Source organism: Mustela lutreola, chromosome 12, assembly GCF_030435805.1.
Source record: "Mustela lutreola isolate mMusLut2 chromosome 12, mMusLut2.pri, whole genome shotgun sequence".
Classification (NCBI taxonomy): Eukaryota; Metazoa; Chordata; class Mammalia; order Carnivora; family Mustelidae; genus Mustela; species Mustela lutreola.
Genome location: NC_081301.1, coordinates 64,941,888 through 64,952,363, shown reverse-complemented (window position 1 = coordinate 64,952,363; position 10,476 = coordinate 64,941,888). Strand labels below are relative to the sequence as shown.

The 10,476-nt window shown below is 46.1% G+C and overlaps 1 non-coding gene across 1 annotated transcript; it reads left to right on the top strand.

Moving 5' to 3' along the window:
- Positions 1 to 1,731: 1,731 nt before the first annotated feature.
- Positions 1,732 to 1,840, top strand: LOC131813329 (U6 spliceosomal RNA). Its single transcript, XR_009346746.1, has one exon. It is a non-coding gene; the product is annotated as a U6 spliceosomal RNA (small nuclear RNA).
- Positions 1,841 to 10,476: the final 8,636 nt, after the last annotated feature.

The following is a 10,476-nucleotide window of genomic DNA, read 5'->3' as shown; positions in this document are numbered from 1 at the left end:
TAAAATCTTTGAAATATTTCACTTAGTATAAGACCTTCAAGATCCATCCATGCTGTTGTAAATGGCAGTATTTCTTAATTTTTCATGGTTCAGTAGTATTCCATAGTATATATTTACCATACTTATTTTATCCATTCACCCAATATGGATACTGAAGTTATTTCCATCTCTTGCTTAGAGTTAATAATTTTATAATGAACATAAGAGTGCAGATATGTCTTCGAATAGTGACTTCGTTTCCTTTAGATATATACCTAGAGGTGGGATTACTGAATCATATGGTGATTTTACTTTTAATAATATGAATAATCTCCATACTGTTTTCCATACAAATTTATATCCCTATCACAGTACATAAGTTCCCCATTTTCCCCAATATTTACCAAAATTTGTCAGTTTTAATTTTTTGGTTTTATATATTCTAATAGGTAGTAATATCTTGTTGTGTTTTTCAGAGGTAAACAACAACAACAACAACATAATGACTTTGCCCTGAGTTTTTACGTTGAGCACATTTTAATGCTCCTGTTGGTCATTTATATAACTTTTTTGAAAAAAAAGTCTATTGATATCCTTTTGCTATTTTTTAAATTATATATTTTTTTTATTTGTATCTGTTGGTTATTAACCTCTTTTCAGATATAAGATTTGTAAGTATTTTCTTCCATTCTGTGGATTGTGTTTTCATTCCCTTTTGGTTTTTTTTTGGCAATGCAGAAACTTTAGTTTGATGTAATACCATGTATTTATTTTTGCTTTTTTTGCTTGTGTTTTTGGCCTGGTATCCAAAAAACTATTGGCAAGACCAATGTCCAGGAGAATTTTTCCTATGTTTTCCTTTAGGAAATTTAGTTTCATGCATCACATTTAAGTCTTTAATCTATTTCAAGTTAAGATTTATGAGTGATATAAGGTTCCAGTTTCATGCTGGTTTATGTGACTATTCAGTTTTAAATATCATTTATTGAACAGACTATCTTTACCCATTATATATGTTGGCTCCTGTCAAATATTAGGTGACTGTATGAAAGGATTTATTTCTGGACTCTCAATTCTGTTCTACTTGTTTACTGGTCTGTTTTTATGCCAGTATACTTTATTGTTTTGAGCATGAGGGCTTTGTAGTATAGTTTCAAATCAAGAAGTGTAATTTCGCTTCTTCATTCTTTCTCAGAACTGCTTTAATTATTTGTTGTCTTTTATGGTCTCATATAAATTTTAGGATTCTTTACTTCTGTAAAAAAAAAAATATTGGATTTTTTAAAAAGATTTTTTATTTATTTATTTGACAGAGAGAGATGACAAGCAGGCAGAGAGGCAGGCAGAGAGAGAAGAGGTAGCAGCTTCGTGCTGAGCTGAGAGCCTGATGCAGGTCTCGATCCCAGGACCCTGGGATCATGACCTGAGCCGAAGGCAGCGGCTTAACCCACTGAGCCACCCAGGCGCCCCTAACATTGGATTTTTGATAGGAATTGAATTTACAGATGGTTTTCGGTAGTATGGACATTTTAACAATGTTAATTCTTACCATTCATAAATATGAGCTATCTTTCCATTTATGTCTCCTTCAAATTCTTTATCAATGTCATAGTTTATGGGGTACAGATCTTTCATCTTCTTAGTTAAATCTTTTCCTAAGTATTTTGTTATTTTTGATGCTATTGTGAATTAGATTGTTCTCTTTATTTTTTCAGATAGTTCATCATTAGAGTGTTAAAATGCTCCTGTCTTGTGCTTACTTTGGCAGCACATATACTAAAATTGGAATGATGCAGAGAAGATTAGCGTGATCACTGAGCAAGGATGACATGAAAAACTATTTTAAAAAAACGAAACAAAACAAAATTCCTGTCTTTTATATATTGATCTTGTATTTGGCAGCTTTATTAAATTTGTTTATTCAAAATTTTTTGTGAAGTTTTTAGGATTTTTTTACATGTAAGTTCATGTTATCCAAAAAAAGAAAATTTTACTTCTTCCTTTTTTTTTTTTTTGGAGTCTTTTATTTCTTTGTGTTCCTTGTTTCTCTGGCTAGGACATCCAGTACTATGTCAAATGAGAGTAGTGAAAGTGGACACACTTGTCTTTTTTCTGATCTTTAAGGGGAAAACTTTCAAACTTTTTTGATTGAATATGAGATTAGCTCTGGGCTTGGGCTTGCAATATGTGTTTTTTCTTTAATGGATTTTTTAAATTATTTTTAAAAATTTTTTTATAAACATATAATGTGTTTTTATCCCTAGGGGTACAGGTCTGTGAATCACCAGGTTTACACATTTCACCGCACTCACCATCACTCACCATAGCACCTGCTCTCCCCAATGTCCATACCCCCACCATCCTCTCCCAACACACCTCCCCCCAGCAACCCTCATTCTGTTTTGTGAGATTCAGTCTTTTATGGTTTGTCTCCCTCCCAATCCCATCTTCTTTTATTTTTCTTTTCGTACGCCCGAAACCGCCTATGTTGCATCTCCACTTCATCATATCAGGGAGATCATATGATAGTTGTCTTTCTCAGATTGATTTATTTCGCCAAGCATAATACCCTCTAGTTCCATCCATGTCATCACAAATAGCAGGATTTCATTTTTTTGATGGCTGCACAGTATCCCATTTTACATATATACCACATCTTATTTATTGATTGATCCGTTGAAGGACATTTAGGTTCTTTCCATAGTTTAACTATTGTGGACATTGCTGCTATAAACACTTGGGTGCATGTGCCCCTTCAGAATGCCACGTTTGTATCTTTAGGGTATATACCCAGTACTACAATCACTGGGTCATAGGGTACTTCTATTTTCAGCTTTTTGAGGCACCTCCATGCTGTTTTCCAGAGTGGTTGCACCAGCTTGCATTCCCACGTACAGTGTAGGAGGGTTGCCCTTTCTCCACATCCTCGCCAGCATCTGTCATTGACTGACTTGTTAGTTTTAGCCATTCTGAAAGGTGTGAGGTGGTATCTCATTCCGGTTTTGATTTGTATTTCCCTGATGCCGAGTGATGTGGAGCATTTTTTCATGTGTCTGTTGGCCATTTGGATGTATTCTTTGCAGAAATGTCTGTTCATGTCCTCAGCCCATTTTTTCATTCGATTATTTGTTCTTAGGGTGTTGAGTTTGATAAGCTCTTTATAGATTTTGGATAGATACTGGCCCTTTATCTGGTATGTCATTTGCAAAGATCTTCTCCCAGATAACTTCTGACAGTCATCTTTTGGCTTTGTTAACTGTTTCCTTTGCTGTGCAAAAGCTTTTTGATCTGATGAAATCCCAGTAGTTCATTCTTGCCCTTGCTTCCCTTGCCTTTGGCGATGTTCCTAGGAAGAAGTTGCTGCTGCTGAGGTCAAAGAGGTTGCTACCTGTTCTCTCCTCAAGGATTTTGATGGATTCCTTTCTCACTTTATGCTTCTTCATCCATTTCCAGTCTATTTTCATGTGTGGTGTAAGGAAATGGTCCAATTTCATTTTTCTGCGTGTGGCTGTTCAATTTCCCCAACACCATTTGTTGAAGAGGCTGTCTTTTTTCCATAGGACATTCCTTCCTGCTTTGTTGAAGATTAGTTGACCATAGAGTTGAGGGTGTATTTCTGGGCTCTCTATTCTGTTCCATTGATCTATGTCTGTTTTGGGGACAGTTCCCTACTATCTTGATGATGACAACTTTGTAATAGAGCTTGAGGTCTGGAATTGTGATGCCAACAACTTTGGCTTTCTTTTTCAATATTCCTCTGGCTCTTCGAGGTATTTTCTGGTTCCATATGTATTTTAGGATGATTTGTCCCATTTCTTTGAAAACAATGGATGGGACTTTGATAGGGATTGCATTAAATGTGTAGATTGCTTTAGGTAGCATAGACATTTTCACAATATTTGTTCTTCCAATACAGGAGCATGGAACATTTTTCCATTTCTTTGTGTCTTCTTCAATTTCTTTCATGAGTACTTTAGAGTTTTCTGAGTATAGATTCTTTGTTAGGTTTATTCCTAGGTATCTTAGGGTTTTGCGTGCAGTTGTAAATGGGATTCACTCCTTAATTTCTATTTCTTCAGTCTTGTTGGTATAAAAAAATGCAACCAATTTCTGTTCATTGATTTATATCCTGACACTTTACAGAATTTCTATACAAGTTATAGCAGATTTGGAGTGGAGTCCTTTAAGTTTTCCACATACAGTATCATATCATCTGCAAACAGGGATAGTTTGACTTCTCTTCTGCCAATTTGGCAAAATTTGGATGGCTTTAATTTCTTTTTGTTGTCTGATTGCTGAGGCTAGGACTTCGAGTACAATGTTGAATAGCAGTGGTGATAACGGACATCCCTGCCGTGTTCCTGACCTCAGCGGAAAAGTATTCAGTTTTTCTCCATTGAGAATGATATTTGCAGTGGGTTTTTCATAGATGGCTTTGATAATATTGATAATATGTGCCCTCTATCGCTACACTTTGAAGAGTTTTTTTTAAGATTTAATTTATTTATTTGACAGAGAGAGAGATCACAAATAGGCAGAGAGACAGACAGAGAGAGAGATGAGGAGAAGCAGGCTCCCTGCTGAGCAGGAAGCCCAATGCAGGACTCGATCCCAGGCCCCTGGGATCATGACCTGAGCCGAAGGTAGAGGCTCAACCCACTGAGCCACCCAGGTGGCCCCACTTTGAAGAGTTTTAATCAGGAAGGGATACTGCACTTTGCCAAATGCTTTTTCAGCATCTATGGAGAGTATCATATGGTTCTTGTTCTTTCTTTTATTGATGTGTTGTATCACATTGATTGATTTGCAGATGTTGAACCAACCTTGTAGCCCTGGAATAAATCCCAGTTGGTCGTGGTGAATAATCCTTTTAATGTACTGTTGAATCTTATTGGCTAGTATTTTGGTGAGAATTTTCGCATCTGTGTTCATCAAGGATATTGGTCTGTAGTTCTCTTTTTTGATGGGATCCTTGTCTGGTTTTGGGATCAAGGTGATGCTGGCCTCAGAAAAAAAAGAGTTTGGGAGTTTTCCTTCCATTTCTATTTTTTTGGAACAGTATCATGAGAATAGGAATTAATTCTTCTTTAAATGTTTGGTAGAATTCCCCTGGGAAGCCATCTGGCCCGGGGCTTTTGTTTGTTTGGAGATTGTTGATGACTGTTTCAATCTCCGTACTGGTTATGGGTCTGCTCAGGTTTTCTATTTCTTCCTGGTTCAGTTATGGTAGTTTATATGTCTCTAGGAATGTATCCATTTCTTACAGATTGTTGAATTTATTGGCGTAGAGTTGCTCATAGTATGTTCTTATAATTGTTTGTATTTCTTTGGTGTTGGTTGTGATCTCTCCTCTTTCATTCATGATTTTATTTACTTGGGTTCTTTCTCTTTTCTTTTTGATAAGTCTGGAAAGGGGTTTATCAATCTTATTAATTCTTTCAAAGAACCAGTTTCCTAATTTCGTTGATTTGTTCTATTGTTTTTTTTTTGTTGTTGTTGTTGTTTTGTGGTTTTTGTTTGTTTGCTTCTATTTCATTGATTTCTGCTCTGATCTTTATTATTCCTCTTCGCCTGCTGGGTTTAGGCTTTCCTTGTTGTTCTTTCTCCAACTCCTTTAGGTGTAGGGTTATGTTGTGTATTTGAGATCTGAGAGAGAAGCGTGGTGGCACACGTCTGTCACTGCACTCCCCAGGAGCAAGTCTGGGGAAGGCGCAGCTCGCCGCCCCCAGAGAAGAGAAGGAGCCGTTGGCCTTGTGGTCGGGAAAAGGACGGGAAGCAGGATAGCCTGCCATGGCAGGAAGAGCAGGCCGGTGGCAAGACAAGTGTCACCCGCTCCCTGTGCAGAGAGATGGAAGCCTGGCTGCTAAGGAGACATGAGGGGACGACTAGGGCAGGGAAGCGTGCTCCACTCTGAGGAAGGAGTGTGGGCAGAAGGCAGGCCTGTCCTGTGCCTCTGGTCCCAAGGGGACAGCATCTCCTTGACCTCCTGTCCATAGGGCATACTTGGGCTAGCTACCAGGCGCCATACACAGAACTCGCAGAAACAGCACTCTCGAGAAACGGGTAGATGCCATCTTCCTCCAACATGTGACAGCGTTTGCGGTGGCAGGGAGTTTGCGGGGTAGGAGTGGGGACAATCCCCCAAAGCTCCCCATTTCAGTGAACAGGCGGTGTTCAGGGATCCTGTCGCCTCTCCTCTCCTGTGGGGAATACACTGGCCTTGTCTGCGAATCCGCCTAAGGTCCAGTGCCAAAGGCCAAGCGTTTCCTACACCGGGAGATGGTAGTGTGCATAGAGTGCCATCTTAGGCCACGCACGCTGCTGCAGGGTTTTGACTGTTTCTGCTTAGTTCGGCCTGGCAGGGTGAACCCAGGGCGCCAACATGGAGCCCAGGAAAGCAAGGTCCAAGAGACACCAGCACTCCCGTGACTCTTCTTACCTGATGCGACAGAGCGAACACCCAAAGCCTTTCTGAGGAGGAAGCAGCAGCGAAGTTGGGATCGTGCCAAGATGAAAACCTCTGCAAAAGCATAGCAGTCGCTGGGAAATCAGAGTCGGTTCTGAGGCCTGCTGTTGCTGCTTGCCTGACCCTAGTATTCGCAGCATGATGGCAGAAACCCTCATAGAGCGAAAGCCTCTTTGCCCTGGCATCTCTTCTGGGAAAGCACAGCATTCTTTGGGAAATGAGTCCGGTCTGAGGGATGCTCCTGTGCGCCTGAGCTGGTCTCCTCAGCATGGTGTAATAAACCCGCATGGAGCGAAATCCTCTATGCTTGAGCATCCCCTCTGCCTGAGAGAGAAGGGCGTTTGCACCTGTGGAAAGAGCCTTAAGCAAAGAGACCTGTTTTTCAGTGCGGTCACCAGGAGCATGTCTGTGGAAGGTGCAGCACGCTGCACGGGGAGAAGAGGTGGAGCCGTTGGCGTTCGGGTCTGGACACGGTTGCGAAGCAGGAGAGCTGGCCCTGGCATGCACAGTGGCCGGTGGAAATACAAGTGTCACCCGCTCCCAGTGCAGAGAGACAGAAGCCTGGCTGCTAAGGAGACAGGAGGGGATGAGTAGGGCAGGGCGCATGCTCCACTCTTAGGAAGGAGTCTGGGCAGAAAGCATGCCTCTCCTGAACCTCTGGGCCCAAGGAGACAGCAGCTCCTTGGCCACCCGTCCCTGGGGCAGATATGCGCTAGCCACCAGGCGCCTACTCTGAACTCGCAGAAACTGCTCCCGAAAATGACGGGGAGTCACGTGCCGTCTTCCACCAGGATGTGGAAGCTCGGAGGAGGCACAGGGTTTAAGGGGAAGGAGTGGGCACAGTCCCCCAAAGCTCCCTAATCTGTGCACGGTCCATGTGCAGGGATCCTGTCGCCTCCTCTCTCCTGTGGTGAAGGCACTGGCCTAGACTCCGAGGCTGCCTGAGACCCGGAGCAAAAGGCAAAGCCTAACCTACCCCAGGAGATGGTCATAGGCCTAGAGTGCCATGCTAGGCCAAGCACGCTGCTGCAGGGTTGTGACTGTGTCTGCTTAGTCCAGCATAGCAAGGTGAATCCCGGGCTTAAACTCGGGGACCGGGAAAGCAAGTCCCAAGAGGTACCAGCTCTCCCGCGGCTCTTCTTCCCTCCCGCGCAGAGTGAATACCCAAAGCCTTTCTGAGGAAGCAGCAGCGAAGTGTGTTCGCCCAAGCCAAAGCCTCTGTGAGAGCACAGCATTCGCTGAGAAATGTTCTGCGGGCTGCTGCTGCTTGCCTGAGCCCAGTCTCACGGTGGGAGAAACTCGCATACAGCGAAAGCCTCTTTGCCTGGGCATCTCTCCTGGGAAAGCACAGCGTTCCTTTGGAAATCAGAGTTGGTTTTTGGGATGCTGCTGCTGCTTGCCTGAACTAGTGTCCGCAGCTCGGTGGAAGATACCCGCATGGAGCGAAATACTCTTTGCCCTAGCATCCCCTCTGCCTGAGAGAGAAGCCAAGTGTGGGGAAGGTGCAGCACGCCGCCCCCGGAGAAGAGAAGGAGCCCTTGGCCTTTGGGTCGGGAAACGCTCGGGAAGCAATTTAGCCTGCCGTGGCCGGAACAGCAGGGCGGTGGCAAGACAAGTGTCACCCGCTCCCTGTGCGGAGAGATGGAAGCCTGGCTCCTAAGGAGACATGAGGGGACGACTAGGGCAGGGACGCGTGCTCCACTCTGAGGAAGGAGTGTGGGCAGAGGGCAGGCCTGTCCTGTGCCTCTGGTCCCAAGGGGACAGCATCTCCTTCACCACCTGTCCATAGGGCATACTTGGGCTAGCTACCAGGCGCCATACCCGGAACTCACAGAAACAGCTCCCTCGAGAAAAGGGCAGTCAGATGCCATCTTCCTCCAACATGTGACAGCGTTTACAGTGGCAGGAAGTTTGCGCGGTAGGAGTGGGGACAATGCCCCAAAGCTCCCCATTTCAGTGAACGGGCGGTGTTCAGGGATCCTGTCTCCTCTCCTCTCCTGTGGGGAAGGCACTGGCCTTGTCCGCGAATCCGCCTGAGGTCCAGTGCCAAAGGCCAAGCGTTGCCTACACCGGGCTATGGTACTGTGCATAGAGTGCCATCCTAGGCTACGTACGCTACTGCAGTGTGTTCGCTCTGATGCGGCAGGGAACAACAGCCCTGGGAGAGCTGTTGCCTCTTGGGACGTCCTTTCCCGGGCTCTAAGTTCACGCCGGGGGTTCACCTTGCTATGCCGAACTAAGCAGACACAGTCACAACCCTGCAGCAGCGTGCTTGGCCTAGCATGGCACTCTATGCCTATGACCATGTCCTCGGGTACGTAAGGTTTGGCCCTTTACTCTGTTGCTCAGGCGGATTCTCGGACTAGGCCAGTGCTTTCCCAGCGGAGATGCCCAGGCAAAGAGGCTTTCGCTGTTTGCGGGTTTCTCCCACCACGAGACTGGGCTCAGCAAGAAGCAGAAGCCCGCAGAACATTTCTCAGCGAATGCTGTGCTTTCGCAGAGGCTTTGTCTTGGAACGAGCAGCACTTTGCTGCTGCATCCTCAGCAAGGCTTCAGTCGCGACAGGGAAGAAGAGCTGCAGGAGAGCTAGTGCCTCTTGGGCCTTGCTTTCCTGGGCTCAATGTTCGCGTCCTGGGTTCACCCTGACAGGCCGTACTAAACAGACACAGCCACAACCCTGCAGTAGCGTGCGTAGACTAGGATGGCACTCTATGCACACTACCATCTCCCAGTGTAGGCATCGCTTGGCCTTTTACACTCGCGCTCAGGCGGATTCTCGGACTAGGCCAGTGCTTTCCACACAGGAAAGAAGAGGTGACAGGATCCCTGCACACAGCCCGTGCACTGAATACGGAGCTTTGGGGGACTGTGCCCACTCCTTCGCCTTAAACCCCGTGCCTCCTCCAGGCTTCCACATCCTGGAGGAAGACGGCACCTGCCTCCCCGTTATTTCAGGGAGCTGTTTTTGCGAGTTCAGCGTAGGCACCTGGTGGCTAGCGCATGTCTGGCCCAGGGACAGGTGGCCAAGGATTTCGCTCCATGCGGGTTTATTACACCGTGCTGAGGAGACCAGTTCAGGCAAACAGGAGCATCCCTCAGACCGGACTCTGATTTCCCAAAGAATGCTGTGCTATACCAGAGGGGATGCCAGGGCAAAGAGGCTTTCGCTCTATGCGGGTTCTCCCATCGTGCTGCAATTACCAGGCTAAAGCAAGCAGCAACAGCAGCCCTGAGATCTGACTCTAATTTCCCAGCGACTACTATGCTTTTGCAGAGGTTTTCAGCATGGCAGGAACCGCACTTCGCTGCTGCTTCCTCAGAAAGGCTTTGGGTGTTCACTCTGCGCGGCAGCGAAGAAGAGCCGCGGGAGAGCTGGTGCCTCTTGGGACTTGCTTTCCCGGGCTCCGAGGTTACGCCCGGGATTCACCTTGCTATGCGGAACTAAGCAGACACAGTCACAACCCTGCAGCAGCGTGCTTGGCCTAGCATGGCACTCTATGCCTATGACCATCTTATGTGGTAGGTTAGGCTTTGCCATTTGCTCCGGCTCTCAGGCCGACTCCGGGTCTAGGCCAGTGCCTTCACCACAGGAGAGAGGAGGCGACAGGATCCCTGCACTAGGCCCGTGCGCGGATTAGGGAGCTTTGGGGGACTGTGCCCACTCCTTCCCCTTAAACACCATGCTTCCTCCGAGCTTCCCCATCATGGAGGAAGACGGCATCTGACTCCGCATTATTTCTGAGAGCTGATTCGGCGAGTTCAGAGTAGGCGCCTGGTGGCTAGCGCATGTCTGCCCCAAGGACAGCTGGCCAAGGAGCTGCTGTCTCCTTGGGCCCAGAGGCTCAGGACAGGCATGCTTTCTGCCCAGATTCCTTCCTAAGAGTGGAGCACGCGCCCTGCCCTACGCATCCCTTCCTGTCTCCTTAGCAGCCAGGCTTCTGTCTCTCTGCACTGGGAGCCGGGGATACTTGTATTGCCGGCTCTCCTGCTTCGCAATCTTTTCCAGACCAGAAGTCCAACGGCTCCTGCTC